The following is a 26,159-nucleotide window of genomic DNA, read 5'->3' as shown; positions in this document are numbered from 1 at the left end:
GGGACCACTAGAACTGGATCCAACTTGAGAGTAAGCTCGCCAGGGGAAATTGGGGGTGTTTATCACACCTTTATAAAACTGTTAATGATGAAATTATGTGAAACAAAACCTACAAACAATAGGAGTAAGAAACGGCTTCACCAAGCTCTTGTCATGTCTTGTCATGTCTTGTCCCTAGTTTAGGCTTTGGGTGGGCTCCACTAGGGTCCATGAGGAGTCCTAATGCCTTTTGAAAACCATTAATGTTGAATAATGGGCTTGAGACCAATAGAATGGATCCAACTTGAGAGTACACTCTGAAACGGGGGGGAAGTGGGTGTGTCTATCACACCTTCGGAAAACTATTCATCTGTTGAAGGCCAAGAAAGAGCTTATGAGACCAATAGAACTGGATCCAACTTGAGAGTTCAACAAGCTTCTGTCATGTCTTGTCTCCAGTTTAGGCTTTGGGTGTGCTCCACTGGGGTCCATTAGAAGTCCTAATGTTTCTGGAACCCATCCACGGTGTTGATTTCACTCTGTGGGTGACTCGAGACTTGAGGTTGTGATGATGATATTCTAGATGGGATGGGTGACCTGTGCTTAGTCTCCTTTGACTTGGTGTGCATGAAAGAAAGGGTCTCAATCTTGACATATCTCATTCATGTCTTCTCCTAAAAAGAGCTTTATAATCTCTTGTTGTTTAAGCTTGTGGCCCATGATAGGTCTCATGAAAATGAAATAAGACTTGAATCGAATGACCTCATGTACGAAGTGTGCAACGCATCTCTGCTTTGGGTGGGTGAAAAGGCAATGGTACCTTCCTCTAATCTCATTGAATCCCGTTATTCGCTAGTGCTCTGTCTTGGGAATATTGTGGGCGAGTCTTAATATTGGAGATTGGTAGCCCTTTCCCAACTTCCAACCCTTGGACAAACATTTGTCCAGCTCTCCCATCAAAACATGCTCCTTGGTCTCCAAAGAGTGTAGAGTTTCAAATCTCTACAGTGTCAAGTGGTTGCCATCTCTCATCCTGCCTTGATTTGGAATTGGTGGGATGAGGTCTTTGAGCTACTCCTTGTTGATACACATTGCATGTGAGAGGTAGATTTGTAGGTATCTTAGTACCTGGATAAAAGCATCTTCGCTTTGGTGAAGGAAGTGCTCTCTATAGAAGGCCAATCTTGGTTGCGTATGGCTACAAAAGAATCTGTATGTCCTATGGTAGTAAATTTGCCATAGATCATCGTGTATGATTTGATGAATCTCTTTCTCACATAGGTTCAGGAAAGGGTTGTCTAGTGAGTATTGGTATGGCGGTAAATCATCAATACTCAGAATCATCTGGATACTTGTGCATACAAAATTGTTAATCTCCCTTTGTTGCGAGCTACAAAAATGAAAAGAGGGCTCTCTATGGTAGCAATTGTTGACTTGCACGTGTCTAGCCAAACCGTTTGACTTAATCTAAATAAGTTTGATATGAGATGAGACATTTGCGTGGAGAATAATGTCATGTGGCGTACATACATCTCTACCCCTGTATTATGCCATGTAGCATCTCAAATCGAGTCTACTCATCTTTTGGAGATCTTTTGTCCGAAAGTTGCTTGCATATGGAGCCACTAGCTGAACAAGAGAGTCAAAGAGAGGTGACTTTGTGTTGAAAGTGTGCTTGGAAAGTTTGAACTTCTTGTTGTACTGCCAATCAGGGTGTATTATACTACAGATCATCACATACCATACGTCTTGACTAGATTGGTCCATGCCGATGCCCAAACTCGGTCCATGTTGATGGCCAGCATAGTTTCGGTACAAGGACTTTGGTGACAGACCTTGGTCGTTTTAAAATATGTTAAAGCTGATTTACCGTCTTCCATGCCTCATACTTAGCATTTGTACATATTCCTTGGTAGAAATAGTTTGTAATGGGCAAGACTTATATAAAGAAAAGAAGTTTTAGAACCTTCCAAAATCCTTCTCATACAAAGCACGACTCACACGAGGGCATGGTGCTTTGGCCCAACTAGAGCGATAGTGCTTCTAGGCGCACTTCCAGGATCCACCGACGAAGTGTTGGGCTTTTGACACTCTGGTGAGGCCGATTGCCATAAATGCGGCACCTTTTTGGGGGTGTGATCTTTCAGCAGCAAAATGGGCTCTAGGATGATTTGAATGGCTACAGGTGATTATGGGCTCTAGGATGATTCGGAGTAAGCCCTCGGTCCCCCATCATATAGTACAGGCAATGTTTGCCATGACCCCTCTCCAGGTTGATGCCATTTTTCAGACAATGACATTCCTCCACAGAGTTTGGGACCTACTTTGCGAGAGACCTCCGAGACTGGCACTAGAGTCTTCCATACGACTAGCAGAGAGTGGGTCGGTACAGCATGGTATGCATGCATCACCGCATGGTTTGTCAATCATGGCATTCAGATGGATCGGCTTCCCTCGTTTCAGTATAGCATGGATGCACCGCCCGAATTGATCCCACGGGATGACATTAACCGCATCATACGGTTAGATCTCCTTCAGCTCTACACATCTCGCACTTGAGGGGGGAGGGGGACCAGGAGTTCCCCACCAAGACCCAACTCTACTATGACAATTTCGTAAGAGTATCGGAGGATGGGCTCATCATCAAACCTCCGTATCTCAAGGAAGGAGGAGTCTCACACGCGCTGAGGATTGCCATCGAACAGATGTGGGTCTCGTCCCATCAGTTGAGGATCGAGGCAGGGAGAGCTACATGCATACCCAAGGAGCAGTAGACTTGCAGGTTGTGCACGATGGGGGTGGTCGAGACAGAGGAGCATTTTCTATTTGTCTGTCGAGCCTACTATGAGATCCCAGGGCGCTACCGCTGCTTTTTTTAGGAGGGGCACGGCTTTGGCCCACTCTCACGATGATTGATCCACTTGCAAGACCAGGTCTGTATTGGGCTCTACCTGATGGAGATGCGACGACACAGAGAGACACTACTACAACATATCAGAGAGCAGTAGGATGGGACGATTGTACCACAAGGCACTGAGGTAGACTGAGCGCAAAGATAGGTCACGGATTTCTATGCATTTGACTCAGCTCCAAGGCAGAGGAGGAGGAGCTAGCCGACATGAGAGATGTATGTATCGGTGGAGAGAGCCGACACAGCACTATTGGACAAGGGACACAGAGACCGTACACATCGCGACAGGTGACCAAAGCACACACGATTGAGGTTCCACCTCTTTCAGCTCTCCTCAGGGGAGATCGATCGAGGTGAGGCGTCACCCTTGACATAGCCCATCGAATCCAAAGATCCAGGAGACCACGCCCTCCACCACCACGAGAGACATCCCGATAGATGCAGATACGTGAGCTCTCTGCAGCTCATCAGAGAGCCACCATGGAGACTAGATACGTGGAGCCGGTTCATGATATATTTTCATGCCACCCTCATGCTATTTTGCTACTTTTTTGCTATTTTGTACTAGTATAGCATTTTAGTACTCAGCAAGGGCCTTAGCGAGCTCTTTGCCCCGGCCCACAGTGGTCTGTATGAGTTACTTGATTCCGTTCTGTCCCATAGGCCCACGAGGCATCCTGCGGACGTTATCTCTCTCTCTCTCTCTCTCTCTCTCTCTTAATGGACATTAATGATTTCATATCATATCATATTTATAGTTGTCTCATAAGTCAAAGAATAATAAAAAGGAATCAGTCCTTGTTGAAAAGTGCACTTTTGAGAAGAAATAATTTACAAACAAATGCTTATACAACTATTAATGCCTATGACAATATGTGTGCTAAAGGAAAATCTGATAGAGCAAGATTTTAAGAGGTTCTAAAACATACAAACCACGAAAGTGTCACCCTACAAACTAGTGAATAAGACAATCCAAATGAAGTATTTATGATGGGGTAAAACTAGGGTAAAAAATTAGGAGGGAACAACGTTATGATAATGTAGGTCAATGGGTGAATCTTGTTGCGTGGGTCATTGTGAATATTGGCCCTGTGAAAACAGCACCCAAGTATGTGTAGGACTGCACAATCTCCAGTGGCTGACGGGTATGTAAAGCTATGTCGCTGAAGCACTGTGTGAGAGGTGTTGAAGATCATGACCTTGGTCTTCCCAAGGTTAACCATCAGGTCTCTCTCTTTGCAGAACACCTCTAGGGCATCTAGATGTCTTTGTAGTCCCTTTGCCGAAGATGACATGAGGACTATGTTATCCGCATATAGTAGAATCTGTATCATCAAGTCAGCTAGTGGTGCTCCCTTGCCTCCTAGGCAGTCTATGAAAGGCACAATCTCCACTGGTTGACGCGTATGTAAAGCTATGTCGCTGAAGAACTGTGTGAGAGGTGTTGAAGATCATGACCTTGGTCTTCCCAAGGTTAACCATCAGGTCTCTTTCTTTGCAGAACACCTCTAGGGCATCTAGATGTCTCTGTAGTCCCTTTGCCGAAGATGATAGGAGGACTATGTTATCCACATATAGTAGAATCTGTATCATCAAGTCAGCTAGTGGTGCTCCCTTGCCTCCTAGGCAGTCTATGAAAGGTGTGATCTCATCAATGTAGAGCTCGAAGAGAGTTGGTGAGAGAGGGCATTCCTGCTTTACCCCGATCGTGCTCTCAACCTAGTCTGATAGGCCTCCTGAGGTAGGAACTCTCCCTTTGATGGACTCATATAGGCTCACCACTCCCCATATCAGAACCTCTGGAATCTGCATATCCTCTGTAGTCTCTTGATCATGTGGGATCGCGGGACAGTGTGATGGGGATAGGCGGCTTTCCCACCGATAGAAGCCCCTAGCCAATGGTGGGATCCCCCCCTCGAAATGAATTGATCACCTGGTCCATTCTGTGGGTAAGAAAGGCCTGTTGCTTACGGTGTGTCAATCGCCGTGAGATCCGCTGTGCCTCGGGTGATGTCAAGTGGCCAAGGGCTCGCTCACGTGTGAGGTGAGCTCTCATCTCTCTGCACTCATCATCATACCAAGGGTTCTATGGCATCTTCCCTAGTGAGGCACTTGCATATCAAGTCGTGGGGAAAGATTTGATGGCTGCGTTGCGTCCATGACCACTGTGGGAAGGGTGTTTGAGGTGTGGGTGAGGTCTACATCATCTACAAGTAGTAGGGTTGGAAGCCCTTGCGTGAGGTTGCTCACATAGATGGGGTCTAGGGAACGATCAAAGTGAACCCATACAAGAGTGGGCGTGGGGGAGACCCTCCCTGTGACTGGCATAGTGACAGAGATACAAAAGGCTAAGTATGAGTGACCAGTACCAAGTGGGGGAAGGGCCACAAAAAAGTTGTATATCCGTGAGGTAAAGGCCAAGGGATCCAATAGGTAGTCCACTATGCTTGTTCCTCCGACATGCAGTAAACAAGTGAGCCCCTAGATGCTGGACATCTTTGTAGACCATTGTAAATGATCAAATCGTGGACAGCCCCTAGCTCAAGTAGATGTCGTCCATACCCTTTCACCTGTGGTGAGCGGAGTGTCTCACTATTTCGAGCTCAGTTGCATCTAGTTCTGGTACTATAAGGGAATCCGATGCAAAGTCCAGTAGGCCTACCCGCTTGTCCCCTATGCGTGCATTGAAGTCACCAAGAAGAAGGATGTCCCCTTGCCTGGAGAACTTAGTGATATCATCGTGAATTGACTCATACGGGCTGTGTCTCTCTATGTGTGACCTCATGTGCATAGGATGAAGAGCTTCCAGGCTCTCAATCTTGGATGTTAGAAGATTGTTTTTCTCGTCCATATCTCGCATCATATCAATTTGTTTTGCCCATTTTGCATGCATTTCTTCTTGCCATCCCTTCATGTTGTCATTCATTTGAGCACCTAGGTTTGAAATCTCATCCTTCTTGTATTCTTCCAATTTCTTTTGTAAGCATTCAATTTCAGCATCTTGTAGCTCACCTCTTTGATAGTGGATAGACATGCTTTGACATTCCCATCCTCTACTTTCTGCCCTTTAGTCCAAATTATGCTGTATTTCTTGTCTTTTTTCCCTCTGGTTTTCTGATCGGGAGAGCTTTCCATGGCCCCCTTCTTTGAAAATTTGAAATATTTGGTAGCTCTATAGAGAAACGATAGGGTTTGCAATGGAGCGATAAAAAATAGACGATACTCAGACACAACTGAAGAACGGAACTCAGAAAACATAGTGCCTGTCGGTAATATGAAAAACTGAATACAAGAACCTCAAGCTGTCGTGTCTCAAGGACCGTGGCTGAGGTGAATCACAAAGATGATTCCATGTAGAGAAACTGTAGAAAAGATAGCAGCAGAGGGAGCGTAACACAGTCCTCCGTGTAGCTTGATGATGATGAAGATAAGGAGCAGATCTGGAGCAGAGGAGCAGAAGTTGGGGCAGATCTGGAGGAGAGGATGGAGCAGCCAAGAGGCAGGAAGGAGAGGCAGAGAGAAGGCAGCAGCTAGGAGGCAGAGAGGAGCAGATCTGAAGAGGAGAGGGAGAAGTGGAGCAGGCGGGGCTGCAGCAAAGCATGAAGGAGAAGAGGAGCAGCTGCAGGTCCTGTCCTGTCTGAAGGAGTGTGGGAGCTTGTGCTTTTATAGGCCAGACCTAGCTGGTCGACCAGCTGGTCGGTAGGCCTGCCAGCTAAGGGACAGAGCTGAAGCAGAGGAGCAGATCTGGAGCAGAGGAGCAGAAGTTGGGGCAGATCTGGAGGAGAGGATGGAGCAGCCAAGAGGCAGGAAGGAGAGGCAGAGAGAAGGCAGCAGCTAGGAGGTAGAGAGGAGCAGATCTGAAGAGGAGAGGGAGAAGTGGAGCAGGCGGGGCTGCAGCAAAGCATGAAGGAGAAGAGGAGCAGCTGCAGGTCCTGTCCTGTCTGAAGGAGTGTGGGAGCTTGTGCTTTTATAGGCCAGACCTAGCTGGTCGACCAGCTGGTCGGTAGGCCTGCCAGCTGGTCGGCCAGACCAGCTGGTCTTTCTGGCCACTTGTTTGGCTGAGGTGGCTGGCCTTTTGGCTGGCCTGTGAGCTGTTAGATTGCCCCAGAAATTGGGGATTGTTTAGTTGCTGAATAAGCTCTCTTGGTACTTTCTGATTGTCCTTGCAGCCTTCTTGAATGTGCAGGCGTGCAGGTTCCGAGCAAGTGCAGAGCTTGAGGCGAGTGGGGATGGCCACCAAGGTCAGCCTAGGGCCTACTAGGTGACATCTAGGCAGGCTGCCTCATAAGCAGCGTGCTTGCTGTTGGGGCCTCGGAGCTCCCATAGGCAGCCACCTTGGATTGAGGCGGCACACAAGCAGTCCCCAAGCGGAGCACACAGGCTCACAGGTGCAAGGTTGCTCACATAGGTCCCACCGTTCAACAAGCCCCATCTCCCTAGATAGATCTAGATGCCACATGTCATCTATATAGGGCCTTCCTAATGCAACATTTCACCCCTCTCTTGGGATGCATTAAATCCTTTGCCCCTAGGCACATTCTTTGCATTAGGCCCTTAGCCTTAGATCCACCTAGTCTGGTGCTATCAACCCTCACCTAGGACCTTGACATTAATTCCCTCCCGATCTTTTACATGAAGCGCAAACAAATAATTACAAACATAGATGCTTTAAGGGAAATTTCGACTGATTCTTCCGAGGTCATGCTACCTCGGCTAGAGCGTAACATTCCTTCCCTCTTCAGACATCAGCGTCCTCGATGATAAAATGTGGGAACACTCTCCGCAATTGGTATAGCTGGGTAGCTTCGGATAGAGGCTGACCATGCCATGCAACCAACACCGTGGGTATCTTCCAATTTCGTATTTGCATTGTTCCTCGGTCCATGATTCTTGTTGGTTTGCGCCTCGCATTATCCTCTATCTCCTGAAACAAAACCACACCTTCGATTAGTGAGTCACCTGTATGTAAAAATTTTTTTAAGCGCGAAACATGAAAAACCGGGTGCACCTTACACCCCTGTGGCAATTCTAATTTATAGGCTACCTTGCCTATTCTCTTTAGAATTAACCACGGCCCACAGTATCGAGGTGATAACTTAGCACACTCTCCTGAAGTCAACGACTTCGAGTGCGAAGGAACTCTGAGAAAAACTTTTTCTCCTTCCTTGAATACTCTTATAGACCGGTTTTCATCCGCATACACCTTGGCTCTATCCATAGCCTGGCGGATATTAGCTCTCGCAAGTGCTAGCATCTCCCGCATCTGAACTACAAAGTTCACGACACTAGGTACTTTCTGAGGTACTCCAACTATAGTTGGATTCGTTGGTCTATAACCATAGTTCAGCTCAAACGGACTGAATCTGGTAGATGAATGTTTCCTATCATTGTAGGCAAACTCCAACAATGGCAACCACTTGTCCCACGTATGTTGCCTCAATGACACATATGCTCTCAGCATATCCTCTAAAGTTTGGTTGACTCTCTCCGTCTGACCATTCGTCTCAGGATGATCCCCACTACTCATTCCCAACTCAGTCCTTAGTGTCTCAAATACCGCTGTCCAAAAATGACTGGTAAATCTGACATCTCTGTCTGACTGCATGGATCTAGGCAATCCATGCAGACGAAACATATGTCTAATGAACAAATCCGCCACTTGCGGGGCACTAACAGACTCTCTAATCGGAATGAAGTGAGCCATCTTGGTTAGACGATCAACCACCACAAGGATAGAATCATACCCTCCTTGTGTTGTAGGCAGCCCTACAATAAAGTCCATGGAAATGCTCTCCCACTTAGTGGCATCTCCAAGGGCTGTAAAAGTCCGGGTGGCTTCACCCGCTCGGCCTTGCTTACCTGACACGAGAAACACCGTGTCACATATTCATGAATATGCTTTTTCATCTTTGGCCAAAAGAAATCTCGCTTCACGAGATCATGTCTTCTCGACTCCAGGGTGTCCCGCACACGGGCTATCATGGCACTGTCGAATGACTCTCTGCCTGAGATCATTCTGACTAGGTACTACAACCTTGCCATTTCTTTCTAGCATACCATCCCTTATGGTATATCTTGCATAAGTTTGGCCTTTTCTGGATGCCAGGTCATCCTTTTCATTTTCCTCGGGTTTTAACACATGAGCTTTAGGCCATAAGCTCTGGACAAACTCGTCCACTTTTTGAGTTTCTCTGATCTCGGTCATTAGAGCACTCTCTAATACCGTGAAACTCAGATTGTGCATAATGCGAGACAACGCATGAGCAACCTTATTATCTTTTCCTCTTCGGTACCGAATCGTTAAATTAAACTCCTGCATGAGCTCTGCCCACCTAGCTTGACGGCCCCTCAAGTCAGGCTGTTTACAAAAATGTTTCAGAGTATCATGATCCACATCCACATAAAACTCTGAACCATACAAATAATGCCTCCATGTTTTCAAAGCATGGACAACAGCATACAACTCCAATTCATGAGTTGGCCAATTCCTTTGAGAGGGAGAAACCTTCTTGCTTTCAAAGGCTACTGGCCTTCCCTCTTGAAGGAGGACTGCTCCCACCACAATGCCACTTGCATCGATTTCCAGGAACAACGGTTTCTGGGGATCAACTATTTTTAACACCGGTCCTGTGACCACAGCTTGTTTTATGGTGTTAAAACTTTCTTGTTGATTCTGTCCCCATATAAAAGGTACTTTATCTGAGGTCAGATCAGTCAATGGCGATACTATCTCGGAATATCCTTTGATATGCCTTCTATAAAATTGGACAAATCCCAAGAATGATCGCAGCGCGGTCAGACTCTGAGGGATTGGCCAAGTTAGTATCGCAGCCACTTTCTTAGGATCCATTTCTACCCCCTTTGGAGTAATTATGAATCCTAAATATTCAAGCCTAACCATACACAGTATAGTTTTCTTTTTATTTACATAAAGACTGGCTTTCCTCAAAGTACTGAACACTACTCTTAAGTGTTCACGATGCTTAGTAATACTTTTACTGAATATCAGGATATCGTCAATAAAATGTACTACGAACTTTCCGATATACGGACGTAGTAAATCGTTCATAAGCATGACGAATGTCGCTGTAGCATTGGTAAGTCCGAAGGGCATTACCAAAAACTCATAATGACCAAACCTGCTTCTGAAAGCGGTTTTATGCACATCCTCGGCTCTAATCCGGATCTGATGGTAGCCACACTTAAGATCTATCTTACTGAAAATCACGGCTCCATGTAATGCATCTAGCAATTCATCAATCCGAGCCATCGGATACCTGTGCTTAACAGTGATATTATTCAATGCTCTGTAATCTATATAGAGGCGAAACGTATCATCCTTTTTCTTCTTTAATATCACTGGTGAAGCAAAAGGTGAGAAACTTGGTTGAATCTATCCCAACTTGAGGTATTCTTCCAGTTGTCTATGCACCTCCGCCTCTTCAGTAAAACTCATTCTATAGGGAGGTCTATTTACAGGTTCTGACCTCAGAATCAGTTCAATCTTATGTTGAACATTCCGCTCTGGAGGTAACCCATAAGGTAGTTCATCCCTAAAACATTCAGAGAACTCCTCTGTTATAAGATTAGCTAGCTTGGCCATCTCACCACTTTGCGTAACATCAGTGCTAGTCGAACAATCATCAACCGGCTCTACCGATGTTGTGCAAAGGAATAAAAACTCTACTTGAGCTTTTCGGATTTCCATCATGGAAACCAACGGTCCCTGAGGTATATCTTTTTCACCTCGCAAGACATAAAGCACATCCTTCATCTTGAACTCCGCCTCTTTAGTAAAACTCATTCTATAGGGAGGTCTATTTACAGGTTCTGCCCCTGGAATCAGTTCAATCTTCTGTTGAACATTCCGCTCTGGAGCTAACCCATAAGGTAGTTCATCCCTAAAACATTCAGAGAACTCCTCTGTTATAAGATTAGCTAGCTTGGCCATCTCACCACTTTGCGTAACATCAGTGCTAGCCGAAGAATCATCAACCCGGCTCTACCGATGCTGTGCAAAGGAATAAAAACTCTACTTGAGCTTTTCAGATTTCCATCACGGAAAGTAATGGTCCCTGAGGTATATCTTTTTCACCTCGCAAGACATAAAGCACATCATTCATCTTGAATTGATATACGTGCTTTTTCCAATCAATGGTTGGATTCTTCCTAGAATGCCACGCCATACCTAGGGCTATATCTGCATGAGCAAGCTTGGTCATTCCAAAATCAAGCTTCTCAGCATAGTCCTGAATACGAAGCTCCAACTGGGTAACCCTTTGGTCCCATACCTCAGTTGAACTTCCATCGGCCATCCTGACTGTATACGCATAGTTAGATGGACTTGTCTTTAATTTCAGACTCTTCACGAGCTTGGAGTTAATCACATTGTGAGTTGATGCTGAGTCAAACAACACAATGACATTATGATTGGCCACTTTGCCTTTATTTTAATTCTCTTCACGAGCTTGGAGTTAATCACATTGTGAGTTGACGCTGAGTCAAACAACCTCAGTTGAACTTCCAGTTGAACTCCCATACCTCAGTTGAACTTCCATCGGCCATCCTGACTGTATACGCATAGTCAGATGGACTTGTCTTTAATTTCAGACTCTTCACGAGCTTGGAGTTAATCACATTGTGAGTTGATGCTGAGTCAAACAACACAATGACATTATGATTGACCACTTTGCCTTTATTTTAATTCTCTTCACGAGCTTGGAGTTAATCACATTGTGAGTTGACGCTGAGTCAAACAACACAATGACATCATGATTGGCCACTTGCCCTTTCATTTTAATTAACTCCGTATCATTAAAGGTTGTATACCCCGTTGCTGCGGGCTTAGGTAGGATGTTATCAGGTGCACTCGTCACTAGCTTAGCAACAGACACATATAACAAACAAGGTACTAACATCTGAGAAGATCCCGCTAGCTGAATCTGCATCTCTTCCGTTCTGGGACTTCCCTCCATCTCCACGTCGCATTCTGAGATCACCATCTCAGCCATCCGACGATCTTTGTTACGTGGACAATCCTTCCACTGATGAGGCTGAAGGCAATCAAAACATAAGCCTTCTCTCCTCGCTTTTTCCCTTTGTTCTGGGTTTAAGAGAGACTTAGACCAAGCCCGGGCTGCCATTGGGGTTACTTTCCTCTTCACTCCAATGGTGGTACTTGGTTTAGGAGTTTCAGCCGGTTTCGCCTGCTTGGCTTGACCACTCGGCTGAGAATCACTCCCTCTACTAGTCCATGTCTTCTTAAACCCAGATTTCTTCAGATACCCATACTGGGTTTCGTCGACCTATGCAAACCCACTTGGCCTGCTGTCCTTGGCATCTTCATAGTTCAGGGCTATGGCTATTGCATCATCTAACATGTTCGATTACTTAGCCCGAACTTCCATTTTTATTCGATCATTTAATCCAAATATGAAATCTTTCACTTGGATTGATTGAGGCAGGGGTTCGTCAACCTTCATTACACTCTCTCGAAACTTATCAGTGTATTCTGCCACTGATAAATTTCTCTGATGAAGGTTCCTATATTGATCCCAAGCTCGGGATGCTTCGTCAGGAGGTAAGAAGTGTTTCCTGAACTCTCTTTTAAACCCCTTCCAGGTAGTGGATGCTATACCATCTTTTTGTTGTTTAATCCACCATCGATCCGCTGCCTCACTAAACATGTGGGTGGCCTCACTTATCTTCTTGATGTCATTTCTGATTTCACAAATGGTGAACGCCTCGTCCCATTTGTGTAACCAGGTCTCAATGACATCAGAGCTACGGTCGTTCATCCGAGCAGAATACTTTTCTGGCCTGTAATTGGCTATATTTGGCACTTTAGCCTTCCTAGGCTCGACCGTATGGACACTAGACTCCGGTTCCATTTGAGCCTTTCCCTTCTCCTCTCGAGAAGGTCTGGCAGACATACTGTGTATCGCTCTCCTAAGTTTAGACTGCCCTGCATTGGCCTGTAATTGCTGCGCTAACAACTGTTGCAAGGCATCCTCTGGTTCCACTGGAGCCTTTCCCTTCTCCTCTCGAGAAGATCTGGCAGACATACTGTGTATCGCTCTCCTAAGTTCATACTGCCCTGCATTGGCCTGTAATTGCTGCGCTAACAACTGTTGCAAGGCATCCTCAAGCAATGCAATCTTGCCAGATAAAGTGTGAGCTACTGGGCGCGACACCTGCTGGGTCGGTCGGACTCCTGATTCACTAGGGTCCCTCCTGGAAGCCCCTTCTTCTGCTTCCATTCAGTTCAATGGATGTTTTGTTTTTTGTTTTTTGTTTTTTTTGTTTTTTTAAAAATAATTTTTAAAACCACCGCTAGAAAACTGTATTTACAAACTGACGCAATTCAGTCTACTTGCACTCTTACACAATTCCCTATACTAGGGAATTCGTGCAATCCCAGATTCACACTGACTAGGCATTTAACACAGGCATGTATCTCAAACCGCGCTTTTTCCTATCCTAGGGAAGCTCCTGCAAATAACTCCAGTCGACTGCAGCGCATAGGCATAACCTGTCCCTGCTACATCATCATAGCCTCATGCAGATTGATCACTTACGAGATCCTGTCTATGAAAGCAAAGCACCAACCGAATAAATCGAGAAGGAAAAAAAAACACGAAACTGATGGAGGTTAAAGAGAGCTCCTTGGTCATCAACGATTTCGTCACAGCCTTGTTGGATTGCGTGGCCTCTTCCTTTGTCTGCAAAGGTGTAGCTGTCTGATCGATATGTTCTCTGGCTACGGGTTGCCCATCCCCAAATCTTCTCGAAGATGCACATGAGCCACCACGCTGTCCTACGTCACCTTCGCCGAATCATCGAAGGCCTCCCTCATCTCTTCCTTCGTCCGTCGGGCTATTCGTGTCGAATGGTCTCCCCGCTCATGAGCTCCTGTTACGCCCACCGTAGACCATGGGCAGCGCCAACCTTCCGTAGCAAATCACGACAGTACTAGCCTTCCGCTTCTCACTTGCTGTCCGTCGTCACGGGCAACCCCCTCTCTGATTTCGTCAAACACGTCGCAGGTTACAAGGAGTCGACTCGCCACCTATGCTTCACGTCTGTCCGTCGTCAATCAGCGTCGATGGGTCTCAATTCACGAATCGCTTCCACTGTAGACCACGAATAGTCCTACCCCCCCAGCAGAATCCTGATAGCGGTGCGGGAGGACCACCAATAGCGATTCGTCGTCACGGGTAGCCCCCTCCAAGTTTGTCGTCGCCCGTTATCGTCGATCCCCTCTGTCCATTGCGTGAAGGTCACAAGTGGTCACGTCGCCACACCTATTATTTGCCATCACCGATCAAGTGATACACCCTCAATTCACCGTTCGTAGCTTTCGTCACAGCTCACGAACCAAATGTAAAACACTACTTCTAGTCTCCTTCCCTTGCGCTCTGATACCAAATGTGACACAATATAACTATTCCTACTGCAAATCACGGGAGAAGCACCGAGTTATTCCACCCAGCCAAATCCTGCTGAAGCATAACGAGCAGACAGAGAATTCCAAATCAAACATACGTGAAAATCACTTTTCTCTTCTCTCTCAAGCTTCAACAAGCCCCATCTCCCTAGATAGATCTAGATGCCACATGTCATCCATATAGGGCCTTCCTAATGCAACATTTCACCCCTCTCTTGGGATGCATTAAATCCTTTGCCCCTAAGTACATTCTTTGCATTAGGCCCTAGTCTGGTGCTATCAACCCTCACCTAGGACCTTGACATTAATTCCCTCCGGATCTTTTACATGAAGCGCAAACAAATAATTACAAACATAGATCCTTTAAGGGAAACGTCGACTGATTCTTCTGAGGTCATGCTACCTCGGCTAGAGCGTAACACCGGCTATCAACAAAAGTGGGCCTCGGGGGGTCACGGCAGGTAGGCGTAGTTGGACAGCAGCTGATGGCGCAGGTGGCGTATGGGGGAGCAGAGTTGGGTAGAGGGTGTCACCACAATGTAAATATCCTAAGTCAAAGTACAGTTGACCATTTATTTGATCATAATCAAAGAGTTTTATATGTGTTAATTATGGTCAAAGGATTGACTACGGTCAAAGATACTTGACTCTAGTCAAGTAAACCTGGCTTCGGTCAAGGAGACTTGGTTTATTACCAAGAGGGTTAATTGCGGCTAACCAGAGAACTACAGAGCTGACTACGGTCAGAGAGTGTTGACTTCGGTCAACAAGACTTGGCATGCGCCAAGAGGGTTAACCCCAGTTAACTAAGATGTGCCAACTTCGGTTGGAGAGACTTGGCTATAATTAAGGCGCCTCGATCCTTGGTCAAAGCTCCTTAATTATAATCAAGAGTGTTGACTCCGGTCAACCAGAGAATATATATATATATATATATGTATATATATATATTTATATATTTGTTTAGATGTGCACATGTGTTCAGTGGGGACACCCACCGTGACTAGAATTAGTCCACAGTGTGTTATTTGCATGCAAAGCGCTAACAATTAATGGGTGCCATGGTGGTGCGCTTTAATTAATTGTTGTAGGTACTAGGAAGAATTATTTTTCCTAAGCGCTACGGGAGCTTGACAAGCATCAAGGAGGCGGTTCGTGTGACCAAGTGCTTTGAAGACTCCAGAATGGCCCTTAGTGGCATGTAATAGGACTTAGTCTAGATTTTAGACAAGTGGCATGTTGCCAATTTGAAATGAGCTTGAAGCTCTTGTAATAAAGGGGATTTTTCACGTTTTGAAATGTAGAGGTTACCAGACAGCTCTACGCTGAACTTTTGTAACAGATTCACTCTCATGAATAAAAACCTTCGGGGGGTCCAGCCCGACGTTTTGTCCTGGGCCCTAGTGCATCTACAGAGAGAGGAAGTGAGGGAGAGCTTATGAAAGTATAATTACTATCTTTTATGAGCAGTAATTGCTGTCTTTTATGAGCGAGTCGGTTTTGAGGGGGAAGTAGGGATGGATGGTGGGGGATAGTTGGATGGTGGGTGAGTAGAGATAGGTGGCAGAGAGATTGACGGAGGGGTGGACGGAGAGGTTGGCCGGCAGGGCTAGACAGGCTGAGGAGTTGGATGGAGAGGTTGACAAATGAGCTAAGAGAGAGCTTGGACGAAGGAGGGCTTGGACAGAGGGGCTGACGGTGGGGCTGAACGAAGAGGTTGATGGAGAGTCAACAGACAGTGGAGGGGAAGCAGACGAGGAGGAGGCCGGCGGGCGGGGGGTGGTCGATGGGCGATGGGAGGGAGCTAGACGGTGGCTGATGGCGCAGCAGTATAGAGGGGGTAGCGAGGGGTCGCAGAAGAGTAGGAGGATGGTGGGGTGGTGAGGGAGCAGGGAGGAGTGGCACGAAGGTTAGCAAGGGGTGGCGTAGAGACTAGCTAGGGGTGGCGCAAAGGCTGGCGTGAGGCTAGCAAGGGGTGGCGGAAGGTAACGGAGGGTGGTGCAAAGGCTAGCCAGGCAGGCTAGCCAGGCGGCGGGGGGTGGCGTAGAGGCTAGTGAGAGGTGGCGAGGGGTGGTGTAGAGTCTAGCGAGAGGTGACGGAAGCTAGCGGAGGGTAGTGCAGAGGCACCGAGAGAGAGAGAGAGAGAGAGAGAGAGAGAGAGAGAGAGAGAGAGAGAGAGAGAGAGAGCAAATTGTCTATGAGATTGAAAACAAGATGAATGATATGTATCATTCAATAGGCCTGCCCAAGAGGAGGAAGAAAGAGAGAGAAAGGAAGAGAGGGAGTCCGGACTCAAAGGGAGGGGGGCGGAGAGAGAGAGAGAGAGAGAGAGAGAGAGAGAGAGAGAGAGAGAGAGAGAGAGAGAGAGAGGGCTAAAAATGTGGAGAGAGAGGAGATCTCTAGATTTCTACCAAGTGTCACCAATCCCACTAGAAAATGAGCTTTCAGGAGCCCCATCGAGTTTACGTAGGCCTCCACTTGTGGCTGGCCAAAAAACAAATATAATGAAAGCTAAGGATCGGGCGACTAAGCGGGTACCTATACCCAAGGTTGATGTCGATGACGAGAAAGAAGTAATACAATCCGCTATCATTGCGAGAGAAACCCAAAAGGGGAGCCACCAAGGAGGAATCCCTTGGTTGCCTACTGATCGATTAACGATCCATGCAAGTGGCTAGCCCCATCGAGTTTACTTAGGCCTCCACCTGTGGCTGGCCAAAAAACAAATATAATGAAAGCTAAGGACTGGGCGACTAAGCGGGTACCTGTACCCAAGGTTGATGTCTATGACGAGAAAGAAGTAATACAATCCGCTGTCATTGCGAGAGAAACCCAAAAGGGGAGCCACCAAGGAGGAATCCCTTGGTTGCCTACCAATCGATTAACTGTCCATGCGAGTGGCTAGACCTATGTATGCTCTTTGTGGGACCAACTCCACTACATGACTTAGGAGAGACAACATGAGCTCATCTAAAATTGGCTCAAGATCTGTTGCTGGCTGGCATCGAGGAACAACGCCAATTAATGATGAATACTTTATCGTGCTCGGCTTGTACAGGTTTGTCTCCCTCCTCTTTATTCTTCATAATGTAGCTTTGCTTCCTGACAATCGCTATCGTCATTCCAATGGTTTGTCTACCCATACAAAGAGAGAGGGTATTTCTGTAGTCCTCATGTGAGTGTCCACTCGAGGTTGGGTCTATCGAGTCATTCACTTTGTCTTTTAGCTTGTCTGTTCCCTTGTAATTGGCTCGGGTCACCATAGAAAAAATATGTTCCCTTGTTGTAATTGGCTTGAGTCACCATAGAAAAAATCCGTGATTGTGCTCTGGTTGGGGCTCTGCCCGTTTCTCAAGTGCACTTCTTTGTGCTTATATAAGCTAGTCTCTAATATAGTCTTTGGGCTTCAAGAAGGAAAGTGGCCACAAGTCACTAATCAAATGTGCAAGGATCACTTTGAGTGGAGAGAGAGAGAGAGAGAGAGAGAGAGAGAGAGAGAGAGAGAGAGAGAGAGAGAGAGAGAGAGAGAGATGGTTATGGGAGGCCTCGTAGGCCTATGGGACAAGGTGACACCAAAGGGGAAAAACTCATGTAGGCCACAAGGGGCTCAGGCAAAGGACGCGCTAAGGCCCTTTGCTGGGTACTGTGCTGAAATAAAAAGAGCTCAATGGCTCATGCAAAATGAAGTACAAAATAATACATCATATCATGTGCTATTTGCTATCTGGAGCAGGCTGGGAACTAGAACTGAAACTGAAAATTGGAAACTCAAAAACTGAATCGTGGCACTGTGGTGGCTCCTCTTTGAGTGGCAAAAATGTCTCAAATTTGAGTCTGTCTGACTGTCTCATGTTGCGGTGTGAGAGGGGGATGTGGTCTCCTCGATCTCTGAACCCATTGAGCTATGTTTAGAGTGACCCCTCGTCTCGCGCGGTCTCCTCTGAGGAAACCTATGATAGGGCTAACCTCAATCGAGTGTGCTCTGGGTGCTCTTCGTGTCGTGGATGGCCTTTGCAATCCTCTCTCATTGATCCAAAGTGCCTGCATAGCAGCTAGCTCCTCCACCCCAGTGTGTCTTGGAGTTGACTCGAATGCATAGAAATTTGTGACGTGCCGCAGTGTGTGGTCACCCTCTGCATCCTATGGCGTGATCGCGTGTTGCTCTCTAATCTGTCGTAGCAGGGTCTCCCCATGTCGGCGTATCTCAAGCAGCTAGAGCCCAATTCAGACTTGGTCATGGAAGTGGATCAATCGTGATAGTGGGCCGAAGCCACTCCCATCCTGATAGTGGTAGTGGTATCGCCTCCGGATCTTGTAGTAGGCTGGGCATGTGCAAAGAAAGTGTTCCTCTGGCTCAACCACTCCTAGTGCGCATAGCAGGTCCGCTGCTCTCTAGGTAAACGTGTCTCTCTCTCTCTCTCTCTCGATTAATGTCTTCGAAAGACGTCACGGCCCTATGGGACAAATGTTGATGATAAGGTCACCTCCCCATCTGTAAGCCCCCATATGAGGTGAGCGTGGGGGAGGGAGACCTAGGGTAGGATGTGCCCAAGAGAAAAAGAAGAGAGGGGGCTGCCACATGGACAGCACCTCACATCAAAGAACATGGAAGGTACCCGGAGCTAGGATGGATCTGCAGCAGCAAAAGGCGAAGCAGTAGCCAGCACAAGGGATCTAGAATAGGAGGCCACACATGGCGGCTGACCTCAGCAGCAGTACGGATCAGTACGGCACTGCACACGTGGCTGGAGAGAGCCTGGCAGAGGGCAGAACCAGCAGGACAGAAGAGGCCAGGTGGAGCAGCAAATGGGGCTGCTAGTGGGCAGTGGCATGCCTTATATAGGGCTGGGCCGTTGCCTAGATTGGAGGGCCAAAGGCCCTAGAAGTGTGGGCCCAAAAGGCCCCGGGTTGTGAGCCCTTATAGGGCTGGACCACCAGCCACAGACTGGTCGGCCAGTTTGCTGCAGGCTGGTCGGTAGGTTTGCCAGCCCTTGGGGCCCTATAAAAGGAGGTCCTTGAGGCCTCACTTCTCATCACTTGCAGCAGCAAACAGCCAGCAGATAGGAGCAGCAAAGGAGCTTCCCTTGGGCCTATGTTCAGGAGGTGAAGGGAGGACAAGGAGCTGCAGACTAAGAGCTGGGAGAGCTGCCCACCTAGGCTGGTGAAAAGACAGCAAGGTGGAAGGGATCTGGACGGATAGTCTATAGAAGCTCGAGGTGGAGCACGCGGGCTCGAGTCTAGAGATAGCTAGCAGATAGGAGAAGGACCTTGTGGTAAGATCAGAGGACCCCACTATTGGTGGGAGTCTGGATCTATATCTTTTGTATTGTGTCCATAGTTTTGGATGGAAATATATTATTTTGGTAGTTTCTCTATCTGGCTGGTTCATTGTCTATTGATGAGTCTACACAACTATGTGATGCACATTAAGTAAAGAAGTTTGTGATTCCACACCCACACCACACTGTGTGAGCTCCTGGGCATTACTATAAGTCTTCCGTTGGTAAAGGAAAGGGCAAGCCTAATGATGGCAAGTCCAAGAAAAACAACTCTGAGGACGAGGAGACTTCAAAGAGGAAGCAGAAGAAGAAGTGCTTCTACTGTGATACACCAGGACATTTTGCAAAGGACTGCAAAAAGAAAAAGGCGGATCATAAAAACAAAAAGGAGTCTGACTTAGATTCAGAAGGAGAGGCCAAAGCAAATGTGGTAATCAAAGAGTTGTTCTTGGTGACATCACCGAGTGTTACGGAGGTCAGATACGTTGATCCAGAAATCACAGTGAGGATGTGTGACATAGAGATGTGGGTCGACGAGGAGTCAGATGCCTTTGTGAAGGTGAAGGACAGCATGGAGTGCTTGGTACCTTCCAGGTGCATGGCTGTTGACACTAACACGAGGGTGGATTCCATGGAGGGCCTTGGGGTCTCATGGTCAGATGGATGCTGTACTTCAGAAGGGGACAGTAAAGGGTTACACAGGGTCTTGGTGGGTGTCTCAATGAGGTATAGGGTTTGCTTTCAGAGCAAACATACAGGCAGTACAACAGTCTGGTATGTACTTGATATTTTGCATTTGAGCCTTCATAGCATGCTGTGGAAAGAATCTGCTCTTCATTTGTCTCAAGTGATACGAGATTGGAAGGAATTGGCCTTCTTCGAAGGCAGAAGGGGAAGTATTGGTGCTTCTTCAAATCTCGGATGCAGATTGCTAGAAGATGATGGACAAAGAGTACTGAAGCCAGAAGAGTACCTGCTTGAGAACTCAGCGAGAGTTCATGGTCCAGGTAATCTGGAAATATTCATTGGTTGCAGACCTTGCCAAAGGAAGGACGGGTTGAAACAGACCCTCAGAGCATGGTGCCTGGAAGACTCCAGGTTGCTCACTTATTATGAGGGGGACAACTGGAAGATTGTGACGGTTGGATTGCTCGAGTTTGAAGGCGGGAACGTGACTGAAGGAGGTGCTGCCAGGAGGTGCTACCAGAGATGGACCTGTGTACGAGGATGGTGTGCGGAAGCGGAACCAGAGCTGGTGGAGCAGGAGCCACTGGATGAAAAGCCAGGAACAGATTTTGACATCGAAGTGTTCCAGAGGACTACGACCAGGGAGTTACTGGAGCATCGTCATCGACGTGTTGGCATTGGGCCGAGATGTGTTGGTGAGAGGAGGTGTTGGAAAGGTCACCTCCCCATCTGTAAGCCCCCATATGAGGTGAGCGTGGGGGAGGGAGACCTAGGGCAGGATGTGCCCAAGAGAAAAAGAAGAGACGGGGCTGCCACATGGGCAGCACCTCACATCAAAGAACATGGAAGGTATCCGGAGCTAGGATGGATCTACAGCAGCAAAAGGCGAAGTAGTAGCCACCACAAGGGATCTAGAATAGGAGGCCACACATGGCGGCTGACCTCAGCAACAGTACGGATCAGTACGGCACTGCACACGTGGCTGGAGAGAGCCTGGAAGAGGGCAGAACCAGCAGGACAGAAGAGGCCAGGTGGAGCAGCAAATGGGGCTGCTAGTGGGCAGTGGCATGCCTTATATAGGGCTGGGCCGTTGCCTAGATTGGAGGGCCAAAGGCCCTAGAAGTGTGGGCCCAAAAGGCCCAGGGTTGTGAGCCCTTATAGGGCTGGACCAGCCACAGACTGGTTGGCCACTCTGGTCGGCCAGTTTGCTGCAGGCTGGTCGGTAGGTTTGCCAGCTCTTGGGGCCCTATAAAAGGATGTCCTTGAGGCCTCACTTCTCATCACTTGCAGCAGCAAACAGCCAGCAGATAGGATCAGCAAAGGAGCTTCCCTTCGGCCTATGTTCAGGAGGTAATGGGAGCACAAGGAGCTGCAGACTAAGAGTTGGGAGAGCTGCCCACCTAGGCTGGTGAAAAGACGGCAAGGTGGAAGGGATCTGGACGGATAGTCTACAGAAGCTCGAGGTGGAGCACGCGGGCTCGAGTCTAGAGATAGCCAGCAGATAGGAGAAGGACCTTGTGGTAAGATCAGAGGACCACACTATTGGTGGGACTCTGGATCTATATCTTTTGTATTGTGTCCATAGTTTTGGACGGAAATATATTATTTTGGTGGTTTCTCTATCTGGCTGGTTCATTGTCTATTGATGAGTCTGCACAACTTTGTGATGCACATTAAGTAAAGAAGTTTGTGATTCCACACCCACACCAGACTGTGTGAGCTCCTGGGCATTACTATAAGTCTTCCGTTGTGTGTACCCTCTGTTGGGTCAATTTCTAACAACAAATACATCAAAAGAAAAACCCATACAAGCCTTTTTGGGCTGAAGCAAAGGGGGCGCTAGTGCCTTTGCTGAGTGATATGCTAAGCTAACTCAAAATCAAAACTAAGAAATGGAAAGATTGAGAGCTCAAAACCAAACCTGGTGTTGTGGTGGCTCTTCGGTGGGTTGTAAAGATATCTTGGATTTGCATCTGTCGCTCTGGTGGAGGACGTGGTCTCCTCGATCTTTGTATCCGATGGACCATGCCAAGAGTGGCACCTCGTCTCTGGCGGTCTCCTTTGAGGAAGGTTGAGATGGACTAGACCTTGATCGTGTGTGCTCTAGTCACTCTCCGTGTCGTGTGTGTTCTAGTCACTCTCCGTATTGTGTGTAGTCTCTGTGTCCCTCGCTTGGAAGCATCACGCCGTCTCTCCCCGCTGATCTACATGCCCCTCTTTCTCTTCCACCTTGCTATGTCCTAGAGCTGACTCAAATACATAAAAGTCTGTGACATGTCATGTTGTTTAGTCTACTTGCAAGTTTGGCCCCATCTTGCTGCTCTCCGATCTTGTAATAGTGTCTCTTTGTGTTGTTCGAATCTCAATCAAATAGAGTCCAAAGCAGACTTGGTCCTGGATGGAAATGGATCAACCATGAGAGTGGACCAAAGCTGTGCCACTCTAAAAAAGACATTGGTATCGTCCACGGATCTCATAGTAGGTTGGGCATACATATGAAAAATGTTCCTCTGTCTCGACCTTCCCCTCATGCATAACCTGTAGATTCGCTACTCTTTGGGTATGCTCGCTACCCTCCATGAGACCCCTACCCTCCATGAGACCCACATCTGTCCAATGGCAATTCTCAGTGTATGTGAGACTCCTCTGTCCTCGAGCCACTAGGGTCTGATGATAAGTCCATTCTCCAATATTGTCAAGAAGTGGTCATGATAGAATTGGATCTTGGTGGCAAACCATGTGGACACACTTGCATACCATATTGTGTTGATTCCGCTATTTGCAAGCCATTTGGACTCGGCAGTCTCCACTGGGTTAGAACCCAAACTTTGTGGAGTGAATGTCATTGTCTGAAAAATGGCATCAACCTAGAGAGGTGCCATGATGAACTCTGCCTATACTATTTGATGGGGGTTGAGGGCTTACTCCGAATCATCTTAGACCCATAATTACTTGTAGCCGATCAAATCTCCTCCATTTTGTTGCCGAGATATCACTCCCCCTAAAGGCGTGGTGGTCGGTCTCACTAGGGTGTCCAAAAGCCAGTCCTTACATTAGCGGATCTTGAAAGTGTACCGCCTCCCTAGTCGAGCTAAGGCTTGTCCTTGTGTGAGTCGTGTCCTGACTGCTCGGGTCATCGTGAAAAATGCCCTTGTAAAGACTGTCCCCAAGTATGTGTAAGGCTGCACTCTATCCACTGGCTCACCTCGGTAAGTGAAGCATGATGTTGGAGTATTGCGTGTGACGTGTTGAAGATCATAACCTTGGTCTTTCCAAGCTTATTTGTCAGGTCTCTGTCTTTGCAAAACACCGCTAGGGTCTCTAGATGTCTCTGGAGTCCCTCTGTTGAAGATCATATGAGGACAATGTCATCTACATACAACGGGATCTGTATCATCAAATCAGCTAGTAGTGATCCCTTGCCTCTTAGGTAGTCAATAAAGGATGTGATCTCGTCAATGTAGCGTCCAAAGAGAGTTGGTGAAAGGGACTTGCATCTTTGTTTCTCTTCAATCGTGCTCTCAATCCAATCTGACATGCCTCTTGGGGCGCGAACTCTCCCTTTGACGGATTTGTATAAGCTCGTCACTCTCTAAATCATGACCTTTGGAATTGGCATCTCCTAGAGTCTCTTGATTATAAAAGAGCGTGGGATATTGTCTTTTGGAAGTCTATAAGGCAGACTTTCTAGCCCATGTGCCTCTATGTAGTCGTTGATCTCCCTCTTCAAAGTCGACCCATAAATCTCAGCCAAAGTGTGGCCAATCATAAGAGTGCGGTAGCTCCTTTGTCCCTTGCTTTGTGTATCGGCACAAAGTGGTAGTACTCCAAGTGGGTGGAAAGCCATGGCATATAGTGTGGTTGAACATCCGTGCCATGGCATATAGTGGGATAGTGTCGAAGGCCTTCTGGAAGTCTATAAAGCAGACTTTCTAGCCCATGTGCCTCTATGTAGTCGTTGATCTCCCTCTTCAAAGTCGACCCATAAATCTCGGCCAAAGTGTGGCCAATCATAAGAGTGTGGTAGCTCCTTTGTCCCTTGCTTTGTGTATCGGCACAAAGGTGGTAGTACTTCAAGTGGGTGGAAAGCCATGGCATATAGCGTGGTTGAACATCCGCGACAGAGTCGGAGCTAGAACCTCATGCCCATGCGAGAAATGCTCAGTCTGTAACTGCCTCATGATCTTGGACTCTCCGATCATGGAGTCTACATAGTGCGACTCAATTTGATACACCTCTTGGAGTGCGAACTCTCCCTTTGCGGACTCGTATAAGCACATCACTCCCCAGATCATGACCTCTGGCATTTGCATCTCCTTCTAATCATATCAGAGCGTGGGATAGTGTCGAAGCCTTTTGGAAGTCTATAAAGCAGACTTTCTAGCCCATGTGCCTCTGTATAGCCGTTGATCTCCCGCCTTTATGTAGCCGTTGATCTCCCTCTCCAAAGTAGACCCATAAATCTGGACCAAAGTGTGGCCAATCATAGAGTGCTGTAGTTCCCTTGTCCCTTGCTTTGTGTATCGGCATAAAGTTGGGACTACTTAGCCTACAGTGTGGTTGAACACAACCGCTTTGGGATCAAAGCTAGAATCTCCTTCCCATGCGCGAAATGCTGAATCCATAACCCCCTCATGATCTTAGGCTCTCTGATTATGGAGTCTACAGAGTGCAGCCCGTATATTCTGTGCAAGCCTGCCTAGCTCTAAGCCTCCCCAGGCTAACCTGAGCTAGTTCTGTGTACCTAGTACACGTCAGATACCAATCCGTGCACATGACATACTCCCCCTCCTCTAAGAACTCACTCCTGAGTTCTAGGCTGCTTGTGGGTAGCCTAGCACCCAGCCTCCACCTATATAGGGTGCAGGGCTGCCTTATTTGGAAGCTGGGCTTCCAAAAAAGGCCGAGCCCCTCCAGCTTTGGAGGGGTGCTTTTTCGAAAAAAGCACCTTCCTCCTGCGCAGGCTGCACGCAGCCCTAGGCGCAGGCTGTTCGCAGCCTGTTGCGCAGGCTGTGGACAGCCTATTGCACTGGCTGTGGACAGCCTATTACACAGGCTGTCCAGCCTCTACTGCCTCGTCTACTCCGCCCCTTCCTAGGCTCTGCATCCCTTCCTCCCTTGCTGTCTATTTCCTGCACATCCCTCCTACCTTTGTGCTCTATTACTCGTCCCTCTAAACTTCTCTCCGAAGCCTTCAGAGATTTCGATTCTCTCTCACTCCTATTCTTCTTTCTTTTCCAGATCTTTCTCCACCCCTTCTACCCCAGGTAGCCAGCAAAAACGCAGCAGGAAATTTCGAATTTTAGGGCATACCTGGAAGAGAAATCTGTCAAAATTCTCGCACCAGAAGTTGCTACCTCAGGAGTTGGCTCTGATACCAACTGACACGTCCCAATACTCCTGAAACCCCTGATCTGCAAAACAACCACACACAACATCAGAACTGAGCAGGCTGCTCACCACCCAACCGTGACATCTACGGGATGTGATCCCGAATCAGGAGATGTCCCCTCCGAGCCACGAACTGAGCTACTGGCACGAACTCCCAATCAGATCCTAACCAGCCTGGTGTCCCATACCACCAGGTGGCGCTGTGAAGCCCTGGATCTGCCTCTGGGCCTTGGGCTACGCTAAGATGCAGGCGCGCGTCCGCGACACAATCCAGGATCAGACCTTGCACCTGGGAACGAGACTTGCTCCCAACTGCACACTGAGAACTGAACCCCCTGGGCCTCTTTTATAGACTTGGGCCCCGGCGCCAAAAATAGCGAAGACCTATAAATAGTTCGTACCCTTGCCACTCAACCCGAGAATCAAGCCTGCCTAGCTCTAAGCCTCCCCAGGCTAACCTGAGCTA

General features: G+C 47.6%; 1 protein-coding gene across 1 annotated transcript in view; it reads left to right on the top strand.

Annotated features, from left to right (window-relative positions):
• Window positions 1-26,159, top strand: part of LOC147883319 (kinesin-like protein KIN-12E) — a 45,754-nt gene that overhangs the window by 4,240 nt on the left and 15,355 nt on the right. The gene's annotated exons all lie outside the window — the stretch shown is intronic.

The sequence above is a fragment of the Dipteris shenzhenensis genome, chromosome 28 (assembly GCF_047967505.1).
Source record: "Dipteris shenzhenensis isolate YYH24624 ecotype China chromosome 28, Dip_SZ_1.0, whole genome shotgun sequence".
NCBI classification, from domain to species: Eukaryota; Viridiplantae; Streptophyta; class Polypodiopsida; order Gleicheniales; family Dipteridaceae; genus Dipteris; species Dipteris shenzhenensis.
The sequence above is the reverse complement of the archived record's forward strand: the minus strand, read 5'-3'. Positions and strand labels throughout refer to the sequence as shown.